Raw genomic sequence first — 12,788 nt, forward strand, 5'->3', positions numbered from 1 at the left:
AAAAGTCACGATCCTTTCTCAAAAAAACACTTACTAAAATGGGAATAGAAGGACAATTGCTCAACAGAAGCAAGGTCATATATGCAAAACCAGTTGCTAGCAACCTGAACTTTCTGTGCACCTGTACTCTCCAATACAGGAACCCTGTTGGCTTAGTGGATTACGTTTCAGGCTGCTAACTGAAGGGGTCTGTAGTTCAAAGCCACTAGCTGCTCCACAGGAGAAAGTTGAGGCTTTCTACTCCTGTAAAGATGTACAGACTTAGCAACCCAAAGAAGCATTTTTACGTTGAGGGTATTTTTTAAAATTATTTTATTAGGGGCTCATACAACTCATAACAATCCATACATACATCCATTGTGTCAAGCACATTTGTACATTTATTTTCCTCATTGTTCTCAAAACATTTGCTTTCTACTTGAGCCCTTGGTAACAGCTCCTGATTTTTTCCCTTCCCTCCCCGCTCCCCTCTCCCTCATGAACCCTTAATAATTTATAAATTATTATTATTTTGTCATATCTTACACTGTCCGACGTCTCACTTCACCCACTTTTCTGTTATCCGTCCCTCCCCCAGGGAGGAGGTTATATGTAGATCCTTGTAATCGGTTCCCCCTTTCCACCCCACCTTCCCTCCACCCTCCTGGTATCACCGCTCTCAGCACTGGTCCTGAAGGGATCATCTGCCCTGGATTCCCTGTGTTTCCAGTTGCTATCTGTACCAGTGTACATCCTCTGGTCTAGCCAGATTTGTAAGGTAGAATTGGGATCATGACAGTGGGGGGAGGAAGCATTGAAGAACTAGAGGAAAGTGGTATGTTTGTTTGTTTGGTGATTAATACTCCCATGGGAGCTTGCTCTCCTAAGGATGTGCAGTCTCGGAAACCTGACGCAGTGTCAGTATGAGTGGGAATCAGCTCAGTGACAGTGGGCTTGGTCTTCGTCCACAGGCAGCACTCAAGTCAGACTGGCCTTTTGAAAGCAGATGTCAGATCGTGTCTCTCGTCATTTAAAGTTCGCCAATGATTTTCCATCTGAACGTAAAAGATAACAAACATGAGTTCCCCCCGCCCCCCACCATCCCTGACCTCAGAGCAATCAGTTTCTCTTCTACTCCTCGTGGGATCAGCAGTTCCCAGAATATCCTAATAGCCCAGCTCTCGAGTCAAGCATTTATTCTTGTTCTGCCCCTACCAAGAAGCCTTTGCCCTAAACACCCTTGGCTCCTCCCTCACCCCCTCAGGTTCTCCCTCTTCTCCCTGTCAAGTATCATCAACGGATGTGTTATCTGTCTCCTTGCTGTGTTTGCTGCTTGTTTTCCCCACCTGGAAAGCTGTTCCATCAGGCAGGTGCTCTTGTCTGTCTGATTGGCTGCCACATCCTTAGATCTCAAAGAGAATCTGGCCCGTGAACACAGAAAGTGTGCGTATAAAGTCCATGGTAATTCTAAGTACCTATGAGATAGTCAAGTGTGGTTCCCGTCCTAAATGGCAAGAAGTACAAGATATTTTTAATATGCCTGGTTATCGAGCAATAAATAAAAGCATGAATAGCCTGTATTTTTTTCTAGCTATCCTTCAGCACCCATGCACTAATCCAATCATTCTACTACCCAGTATCTGAAACTTTTATTACGTTGGAAGAAGCATGATGCTCTGGGGAAAGCAGGCAGCTCTACATATGGTTAAGGTTGACATGCATATTGGGCAGAAAGAAGACAATTCTCCGTGCTGGGGCACTGGAGGAAGGAAAGCATTCCAGAATGTATGCCAGCCCAACCCAGTGGTTCTCAAATGTTTTTCCTAAGAAATTTTACACAAGTCCAACCAGTATCATTCGGAACCCTTGATTGAAAGCAGAGGGAATGTGAGCTGGTCAGCCAAGGTCACCTTCCTCTCTATTACCTCTATTCTCTAGGGAAACAGAGATATGTTGACAGTAGAGATTTAAGAACACAATTTGAAAATGACCAGCTTTTAGAAATGAGGTCTCAAAGTTTTCACCACGCTTGCCAATTCAAAAAATTATGAAGTTAGGAAAGATATAGACAGACAAAACTTAAGAATATGGCTGGGCTTAATTAAAAGACTTTACTCCAGGGGAGAAAAAAACACTCTCTGGTAACAACACATCTGTCTAAGCTCAAAAATATAGCTTTAAAAATTTTTTACAAGCTCTATAATAAAAAGACAAGTGATCCAACCGAAAAAAAATAGGCAAGGGACATAAACAGACATTTAACCAAAGATGACATTCGAGCGGCAACAAATATGTGAAAAAGAGCTTGCAATCATTAGCCATTATAGGGGAGCCAATCAAAACTGTAATGAAATTCCACATCATTCCTGGAAATGGCAGTGATCAATAAACAGAAAGCAGCAGACATTGGCCAGGTTGTGGGGGATGGGAACTCTCATACATGCTGATGGATCTGTAAAATGGTATAGTTAAAAAGAGAAATGCTTTATGACCCAGTAATCTCACCCATAACTGGGTAGGCTAGATGAAGAAAAATAGTGCCATCCACATCCATCTGCATACATCACTTCACTGCAAGGTTATTAATAATCACAAAATGATGGAAACAACTTAAGTGTCCAACAACAGATGAATGGATTCAAAAAAATTGTGATACACAGGCAGTGGAATACAATGAAATTATAAAGAACAAGGAGTCTATGAGACATCTTTAACATGGAGAAATCTGGAGGGCATTATGCTGACTGAGAGAAGTCAATCACGAATAGACAAACATTGTCTGGTTCCACTATTATAAAAAGTCAAGAATCGATATACACAGAGAAAGCAAAGTACTTTGATGGTTACCAGGAATTGCAGGGAAAGGAAATGGTTTTCTAGAAAAGTAGACATTCGCTATTTGGGGTAATGGAAAAGACAATCTCAAATGTGGGTGAATTCAGCACAACTTGACCCAGGTCAAAATGCACAAAGAAGTGCAGGAGAAAGAGGGACACTTTTGGTAAATGCAATTGCCCGTACAATTTTGAAACAGTAAAATCAATCTAAAAAGTGTCCCTCAACAAGTGTAAGTGTTTACCTAGATAGATATGGGTGCATCTATGTGAATGCAAAGGTATATGGTAGCAAATGCATGGGGAGGCACAGGTGTATCTGTATGCATATGTAAATACACACTTATATTTGTACACCTATAACAACCCTCATAGTAGCCTCAGTTAAGGAGACTCCCCTGACAGATTCAAACAACTCACAGGATTGGTTTCCTAGGTGAGAGGCTTGAAGGACAGATTGCTCAATCGACATAACATAGCACCTAAAAATAGTGTTCTACTTCCCAGTTTAGTGAGTAGCTTCTGGGGTTTGAAAAGTTTGGGAGCGAACACTTAAGGTACATCTATTGGTCTCTAGAGAGCAAACTAGACCATAGGACTGATAGCTCACATGAACCCAAACTTCTTCAAACCTGACAGGAGAGAAAACAGACAGTGTCCCGTGACCACTACTGACCTGCTGTTCGACCAGGAACACAACCGATGGCCCCGCATAGAATAGGAGAAAAATGTAGAACAAATCTTAAATTCTTCAAAATGGCTGGACCTAATGCATCGACAGAGACCAGAGGATCACCCAGAACTATCTATCTACAAGACCCTTTGCACTTAGAATTGAAGCCCTTTCTGAAGATGTTAGTCATATAATAGATTGGCTTCTAAAATAAATTACATCACCGTGAGTGTTGTGCTCCATGAAACTATGAGCAATAAGATTGAAGACCAGATGGCCAATATTTACCCAATAGGGAAGATGAGAAAGTGCTAGAGATTAAATTGTGTGCACTCAGAAGATGTGTCCACTTGACTGGGTCAAGGTTCTCAGTAGTTTGGCAGCTGCATATTTACATAATCCTTCTCCGTGATGAGATCTGACATGATTACACAGTCAGCAGTGAGGGGATCAGGGTAGGCTGCAACATCCTGAATCAGAGCACAGCTCTAGAATGCAGTCTATAGAATGTGGTTGTATCCCGAGTCTAGCTCTTTTGAGCTTGTGTTGCTCTGGGATGACCAGAGACACTCATATATGTATATAAGAGAGAACATTATATCAAGAAGAAATTATGCGTAAATGCAACAGCCCAGCCCAGATCAAGTCCATAAGTTTAATATTAGCCCATAAGTCCAATATTAGCCCATGAATTCCTCTTCAGGCTCACAAAGCACATCGTGCAGGAAGATCACAGGCCAGTGGGTGGAAAGTCCTGTGGACCCAATGGCAGTGGCTGCATCACCGGGGCTCTGGCTGCCATCAGCATGTCTCCATGTGGCTTGTCAATAGGAATGAGAAGCAGTGAGAGTATGCCCTCGTCCCAGGAGAAAAAGGAGAAGTCCCTAGAATCCTCTTGGTGGGTGTTACCTTGTGGCCTGATTGACAGACTCGACTCCACCCCTTCGCTCAAGTTGACAGGAGAGTACGTAGCTGCCACAGAGATATAAAGAGGATCGACCAAGTAAGCAGAGGAGAGGAACCTAGTACCACCAAAAGCAGAGGACAAAGTGGACTCTGGCCCTGGACAGTGAACCTCCTGGACCTAAGAGAAGATAGATGCAAAGACAAGTGGACATTTCCAAAGGGCACCAAGGCCACTGATGCGGCAAGGAGCCAAGGACCTTCCCCCACAGGCAGGCATGGAGAAAGCCTTCCCCGAAAGTTGGCACCCTGAATTCAGACTCAGAATCGGTGAGGAAATCACCTCCTGTTTATAAAAGCCACCCGCTGACGATATTCCTGTTGCAGCCGCCCTAGATCACTAAGCCAAGAGATAAGGAGGCGAAGGGACACTACATATATGGAAATTGAACCAACCAGGGAAATAAGAGGGAGGCTGACCCATTGTAAACATGGTCACCCGTGGCATGGAACAATTTGCCTAAAAGTTAATGGAGAATCTAATTTGCTGTGTAAAGTTTTACCTACAAGACAAACCATATATAGTATGTATAATCAAATAAACAAAGACTTTTCCCATCACAAACAACACCACAGGTGGCTTGACAGGGCCATAGACTAATAATAAGCCAATTAAATGACAGTCAATCAAGGTAAATGAAAATGTAGACATCAGCGACAGAAACCTGATAAAGATCAAGGTCTGGCTTCCGCTGACAGAGCAGATATGGAGCCAGGCATGAAATGAGCTCTTCATTCAATTCTGACGGCCAGGACTGCTCCCAGAACAATCCTTAGACAATTCACCTCCCCTTTCCCCCCAGTCCATTGTTCAGATTTGGACACACGCTTTGGGAAGAACAGATAGGTTCACTTTCCTGTTGAAGAGTTTAGTGGTTCGTCATTCTTCTGAACCCATCTGAAAAAGGGGAGTGATAAATCACTGTCATTTGTTACCGTTAATCAGGAAAAGAAAAGCAATCATGCAATTTATCCACAGTATCATCCCACAAACCCCAATACAGGAAGTGATGTGGACTACAGGAATGCATTTGCGCAAGGTTTGGGGGTCCTCAGCATGCTAAGTATGCTAAGCCATGGAGCAGGCATCATGGCACAATGCTGAAGTGCTCAGCTGCTAAGCAAACAATCAGGAGCTAGAACCACTGAAGGCTCTCAGGAAGGAAAATATGGCCGCCCACCCCGATAAAGACGAGAGCCTTGGAAACCACTTGGAAGCAGTTCTGAATACATATATGATATCTATCCTAACATATAAATGGTTTCTCAATGAATAACTCTATTTATGTTTTAAAATTAAGTTAAATCCAGCTCCGTTATGTGCCCTACCTGTACCACATATATCTTTCTTGCAATAAAAAGACTCTATGCAAGACATCAGCAAAGTACTTAAATGTTATTTACCTAGACATTTCAAATAATTTTACTGAGGTTAAAAGAGAACCTTATTTTTATCTCTTGAATATAATCAAGGTGTAACCATCACCACATAAAAGACAACAAACAATACTCACCAGCAAAGGACCAGGTGCCCAGCTATACATCTATCACCTGCAGGATGACCTCTCACCCTGAGAACATCATTCAAATAACTGTACTATAAATATCATATAATTTACATTCATATTTTCAGGATCAGTTCACCCAAGAACCAAGGAATTTCACTATTGAGCAAAATGACCAACATAATACGTAATTCTTTATAGACCAATATTTCTCCTTGAGTTTCTTCCATCAAAACTCAGTGACAGCCACATCTCAACATCAACATTCATCACAGTTTTAGGGTAGGAACTTGGCTGTACAAAAGCAAGGACAATCGCTGTCCTCTTTGAATGAAATTGTCCAACTTTGTGTATTTTTGCAGAGGGCTCTCAAAGCATAAGTAATACCTCCACACAAAGATTGAATTAAGGTTTGCTCAGATGTCAGGTTCAGAGCCTTCCAATATGGTGCTCCCATTCCAGGTCAAGATAGTCTTTAAATAAATCATCTGCATCAGGAAAGAATCATGAGTGTGCATGCCTTCTGCTTGAAACCCTTACCCCACAACAGCGATGCTTCCCTCCTATCTAAGGGCAGATGGTCATCATACTATTCAATCATAACACCGACACGTCGCCTCTCATCAACAGAAAAATGCACTATATATCAAATCATCTCTCCAAGAAACAAGTCCATGTGGCCATAATCCAATGGAGAAAACATTCAGGCACCAGTGAGACCGGGAAAATTAATATACCCATTGTATGGAAGCATAAGAAGAAAGAAGAAGAGGGGAAGAGAGGTGAATAATAATAAAGTGATTTTGCATATAGGTATAATAATAGTTCTATGTAAAAGTCAAAACAAGATAAAAAATAACATAATAGTAATCAAATAATCCAAGCTAAGGTAACGTAATGCCATTTTCACACATGCCAAGAGTTGGTTGATAGTTGGTTTTGGTTAGGTGCTGTTGAGTCGGATCCAACTCAAAGGCACTCTGTAGGACAGAAGTAAACACTGCCAGGCTCTGTGCCATCTTCAAAATTGTGCTTGCATTAGAGGCCACCAACGCAGCCACGGGCTCCATCCATCTGGTCGAAGGGCTTCCTCTTTCTGTCCTTTGCCAAGGACTGCAGCCCCTATTGGTTGTTGGGTGATGACAAGTTCGATCTCCTGATAGATTCTGGATGGCAGTATAAAAGCAATATGGACATATGTGTCAAAAATCAATACTCTTCCGACAACTATTTGAATTTCTAGAGTTCTCAGTCAAGAAACATTTCAAATTATGATGGGAAAATGCCATGTATTAAACCCTGTGTATCATGTGAAAGTAAACGTACCTTGCATGTTAGAGACTGGAAGGGGACACATAGGGTAAGGGAATGGAAATTTATGGGCCTTAAGGAGCAGAGGAAAAGCTTGCAGGTGGAATGTTAGAAGGAAAATACAAAGTAAGTGGAACTATCTGTACGTGCAAATTTCAGGATTTCCTGCATCCTTGCCCTCCTACAGATTCTGAGGGTTACAGGAACTTCTTCCAAGAGGAAACATCACACCCCCCATGAATATGGATCCTTCCTCTGGGGGCGGGGAGTGGACTGACTGCAAACAGACTTGTAAGGGAGGGAGGGAGCAGAAGGGGCTAAGGGGTGGTTGAGAACATGTCTGTTAAAGACATGTTTTCCATGTATTAAAGTGTAAAGTCACCTGGGGCGTGAGCCTAACTATCCAAGTGACAAAAGGTTCCCAGAAGCACGAGGGTGCTCCCTACCAGAATCGCCAAGGTGCCCAGGAAGAAAGCAAAGCCTGGGAACCATCCCCCAGGAGAGAGGCCAGCTTTGGTTCGACTTCCTACCAGCCAGCAGACGGGAAGCATTCTCAGCCTGACAAAGAGGCCTGCAGAAGCCAAGGCTGAAGGTAGATTGCATTTCTGAGCTGCTAACCTTGAAAGAACGGAAACCATATGGGGGATGACTGTATTATTCAACCGAGTCCTTCAGGTGGCTTTAAATTGAAAGGGATATTGTCAACCACATCCCTGGGTCCTTTTTCTGCCTCCCTCCTCTCCTGTGTATTTTTAAACTTTACAAGTGATTTAGCAGTGGAAAGTCCCTAAATATAAATTAAGCAGAAAGTCTGTCCACCCAAAAGACGTTCTTCTTGGCACTCGACCAGGAGTTTGGCATTGAACACTCTCATATGACTCTTGGGCGAGTGAGTTAACATGTGTGTGTGTGTGTGTGTGTGTGTGTGTGTGTGGTGTTTCTTCCTCCATCTGTAGGACACTTAGTCATATGTAAGGATATTCATCCAAAATCACATATGGCAGAAGAGACAGTGTCCCAGGGGAGAGATCCCAGTGGGACTTAAATATATGTCACACTGCTAGGGTCAGTCAGGAGCCTCGTTTTTGTGTCACAGAGCCCTCGGTGAGATGGAATGACACAGAGCCACAACAACGGAATCCAAAGTGGCAATAATCGTGAAGATGATGTAGGACTGGGGGACGTCTCATTCCGTGCTATCTAAGGACCCCGTTGAGTGGGCACCACCTCAATACGGTAACTAACACCCAGAACCACTGCCCCGAGGGTAGATTTCATACCACAGCCACCACCAGCCTTGTGAATATGTACTCCAAATTCTGAACCGTCAGGCTAATGTCTCTCAGCTGTAAGGAGACAATCAGACCCAAACCAAACTCACTGCCCTGGAGTTGACACTGACTCCTAGTGACTCTGCAGGCCAGGGTTCAAGCCCAGGTCTATCACATGGAAGGTGAGAGAGCTGAGCCACCAGTGTCTTCCTGAAGTACAAAGCTCTCCCCTCAGTATATTCCTAGCCACAAACACGGGTGTTCTATGTGTGCTTGACAACATAATAAGAGAGAGGCTGGGCAATGTATTGTATCGATGACTTAATTGATCTTTTGGACCACAGGGTGGGTTAGCCAGTTAAACGGGTTGCTTCTTCCTACTGTCAAAAGCCAAGGTAACAAAAGGGATGAATGGAGTCATCTCTCTGTGTTCTTCAAGTGCTTTTCTGGTCTTCTGCAAGACGTGGAGCACTGCGTCTCTGGCCAGCTTGTTAGGAGAACAATAGTTCATCACTCCTCTCTCTGAATGCAAACTGTCTCCCCACTAAGCAACCCAGACACAAAGTATTCCATTTTTATAGACACGCCTCTTCACCTAGTACACACAGAAGACAGCAGAAGAACGCCTGCCTAAACCTTGCTTTCTCAAGGAACTGGCAAAGCAAAACAAAGCTGTGTTATCTGCAAGGGAAGCTGAAGGTCAAATGGGAAGGATACCGAGAAGAAGAGCCTTGTTTCTCTAACTTAGAAATACTCTCTTAGCATTCCTTCTCTGTGACATTAACCCTGCCCGACACGCTGGACTTTTACATGGGGAGGGGTAAAGGGAAATTTATTGGAAGGAGGCGCTGCAAGGCTTTTAGTCATGTTACAACACTGCTTACGGTTTACTGGGCACATGAAGAGAGTTAAATGAAAAATTCATGCCAACACTATCTGTACAAGAGAGCAGCTGTTCTTATTTATTCCAACAGCCATGGTTACACAGGGCTGCGGGCTCCATTACCCAGGCTCAGCAGACTACTCTGGCAACCATGGCCTGGGCTTCGAAGTATTTTGGGTCGTGGAACCAGGCCCTCCTTTAAAAGATGAGTGCTGAAGACAGTTTATTCTAAGAAGAACTAGACATTCTACCTAAAAGCCATCAAACCAGACCATGGAAAAGATAGCTCACCCGAGTGCAAGCTCAGCTCCTACACGATCATCCCTCTGCTTCTTCTGCTCAGGCTAGTCTGCCCCTTCCCCTCGCCTCCACGATCCCCAGCCGCAGCCACGTGGACGAGCTGGACCGCAGGAGCAGACAACGCTGGGGATCCAGGGGCATGCTGGAAGGAGTTCACATTGGTCCACCCGACAGTGCTTTTGGGAATGGTTATCTGGGTGGAAAGATTTGAGAGCAGTCCCATTTGTTTATTTATGCATTTATTTTTGACTAGCCTCAACAAATCATTGAAAACCTTATAGCTGCAAGCAAGCAGTTCTGAAAAAACCCTGGCAAGTCACTGCAATGCGGTGAAACACGATCATTAAAACTCACAAACAGACATTGGCATTGATGACTTGAAAGGGCCCGGTGCAAAAGCCTCCACTACAATAACCACTGACAGGTAATGGATGTTTTCCACGCCTGTGCTAACAGCTCGATCGTCTTGTCTGTAATTTGAACGACCCTAGGACTGCACCTAATGACTTGCTTCCAAAGAGTATCGCAAAAGGAGCTGCTTTGGGCTGGAAGGTGGCTTGAGAGTGGTGAATCCAGAAGAACATGGTGTCAGTCAGACAAGTGACCGAGGTCAACGCCCACAGGGATGTTATGTTGATGTGACCTGGAAGTGTCACCATTCCAAAAGCACGCCTTCCCTCTGGAAAAATGTCAGGGCAACCATGAAAAGAAAGCATCCACCAAATCCCGACTGGACCGTACCCCCTCAGAAGTGTGGAGACCATCCCAAACAAGGGAAGGCTGGAGACCTTGTGGAGACCATCCCCCGCGCCCCAGAGGACCCTGAGAAACCACGACAGAATCGGATGGGGTTTCCTGAATGCCCGGATTAGGGTGCACACTCACACACAACCAGAAGGCTGAACCCACCAGCCACACCACAGTAGAAGCATGAGGCAGTTGACTTCCACAAAACACTTACAGCCTTGGAAACCCCGTCGTGGGGCAGTTCTACTGGGGACTACAGCATTGTCGTGAGCCAGAATCTACTCCATGGCAATGAGTTTGGGTTTGGGGCTTGGAATCCTGGATGTAGTCTGGAAATAGAAAAAAAAATTTTAAATGGCCCATTTGAACAAAGATAGTGAAACCTGAATAAATAGTGGCGTTGAGCAACTTTTTAATCGTAAGCAAACGTGAGTTCCTTGGTTTTAACACATGTACCATCTTAGGCGCAATAAGGGAAAATGTTGAGGGGGAGCGACATACGGGACCTCAAGATCCTGTCTCCCAGCTTTTCTATAAATCTGGAATTATTCTTAAAAAATAAAAAACCAACAAGGGTCGTTTAGATCTTTGTTTTAGAGACACAGAACTACAGGTTAAATCACTCCCCAAAGGGGTGAGTGCATCGAAGAGCGACAGCACTTGGTCAGCTATGCCTCCTGCGTGTTTTACCGACCAGTGGAGCACGGGCTGAGAGACGAGGAACTGAAGCTGAAGGAAGTTCTTTCCCTTACGGTGCGCTGATGAGCCCGCATTTATTTTTAGCACACAGGTTTAAATAAAATGCCATCGTTACTTTCTAACTACTCCACTTTCTAAATTCCCCTCGCAAACACCAACCATTTAGTCAATATCATCTGCAAATATCATTGACAAACCCAGCCAGCTTATGGTTTCGCCAAAAAGTTGAATGCTTCAACCTTCCATAAAATGGGGGGTAGGGGGGACAGTAAAAATGAAATGAACATTTTACTTCATAGTGCTCTGTCTTTACAAACAAAGCAAAATAAAACACAATGAAATGATTTATTCAGGAAGTCTCAGGGTGCAAATCTGGATCAGAATCACCAGGCCACGGTTTAAGATCAAGAAACACGGAGGAGCAGGATGGCTTTCTTCACTCCTCTGGCCATGGAAGCAAGCAGGCCCTTCTGCCAGACGGACAGGCCCACCCACTTTCCAGGCGCAGGCCAGCCCCCTCGGCTCTTTCCGGACAGGCTCCTCTGAGCTCTGCACACAGGCTCTTCTCAGTCCCTTCAAGAAAGGGCCACTTCCTGTCTGTCATCATGCCTGCTTCCATCACAGGTATCCTTCCAGGACTGGTGCTGCCCCATGGCACCTATCTTTCCAACCTCTCGTCTATTTCAACTCACCACTCCTTGCCTGCCACACTCACGGCATATTGGGGTTCTGCTGGACTCACCCTCGGACAGGATAAGTGAGTTCCCAGAAAAGGAGCCCATGGAAAGGACATGACTGTATCAGCATCAGGAAAGGCTAACATACACTTCGGGCTTCTTCGAATCCTGAGAGAGCTCAGATCAGCCTCGGCTGCTGCAAACACCAAGAGGAAGTGAAATGGCCCTACAATATAAAGTCTAACCGTGTTATCTACGGGCCCAGTGTTTCCCACAGTGTGAAGCCAGGCTACCCTGGGAAAACTCCAATATCCTCCCAGGCAGGCTCTCCCAGTCCAAGACATATTCTTTTTTTTCCTTTGGACTTGCCAAAATCAGACAGTAGGATTCAACAAATATTTCTAAATACTGTACTTAATATATTGTTCCCTGTGAGACTATAAAATGGAACGGATCCAACAGGGAAGCAAACAGGCTGCCTTCTGCAGGCGATTAGATTAGCCTGCCTAAAGCGAGGTTTTCCCCAATCTCATTCTATTTACAAGTCTCTCTCTCTCTCTCTCTCTCTCTCTCTCTCTCTCTCTCTCTCTCTCTCTCTCTCTCTCTCCTTCTTTCTCTCTCAAACGCAAACACTTTCTTGAATTATTGATGTCATCACTCTGGGTTTGTCTCCGGGAGCAGCAAAAAATCTCCTCCTCCCCTCGCCCTCACCCCCAAACACCCTGCCCTTCAAACTACCCTAAGGCCATTGGTTAATGGCACCCTATCTGGTTCATAACATGAGAGGAGAGCAAGAAAAAAAGAGGGGAAGTGAACATGATAAATTTTCCCACAATAACAGCAGAACAGCCAAAAGATAGCAGATGGGGCAAACGCTCCTGATGCCTTGGACAAAGGAGAGAGGGCTCCATGCAAATGTAATGGCTTCCTGGCACCAGCCGGAGAG

General features: G+C 44.4%; 1 long non-coding RNA gene across 12 annotated transcripts in view; it reads right to left on the reverse strand.

Annotated features, from left to right (window-relative positions):
- Window positions 1-12,788, reverse strand: part of LOC142428465 (uncharacterized) — a 460,410-nt gene that overhangs the window by 10,126 nt on the left and 437,496 nt on the right. For 10 of the 12 annotated variants that reach the window (XR_012780395.1, XR_012780394.1, XR_012780391.1 and 7 more), the window contains 2 exons: window positions 10,681-10,795; window positions 9,711-9,912 (listed from right to left, as the gene is read on the reverse strand). The exons of the other annotated variants lie outside the window; for them this stretch is intronic. This is a non-coding gene — a long non-coding RNA (uncharacterized LOC142428465). The remainder of the gene's footprint in view (window positions 1-9,710; window positions 9,913-10,680; window positions 10,796-12,788) is intronic. 12 annotated transcript variants of the gene reach the window in all.

Source organism: Tenrec ecaudatus, chromosome 1 (genome assembly GCF_050624435.1).
Source record: "Tenrec ecaudatus isolate mTenEca1 chromosome 1, mTenEca1.hap1, whole genome shotgun sequence".
Classification (NCBI taxonomy): domain Eukaryota; kingdom Metazoa; phylum Chordata; class Mammalia; order Afrosoricida; family Tenrecidae; genus Tenrec; species Tenrec ecaudatus.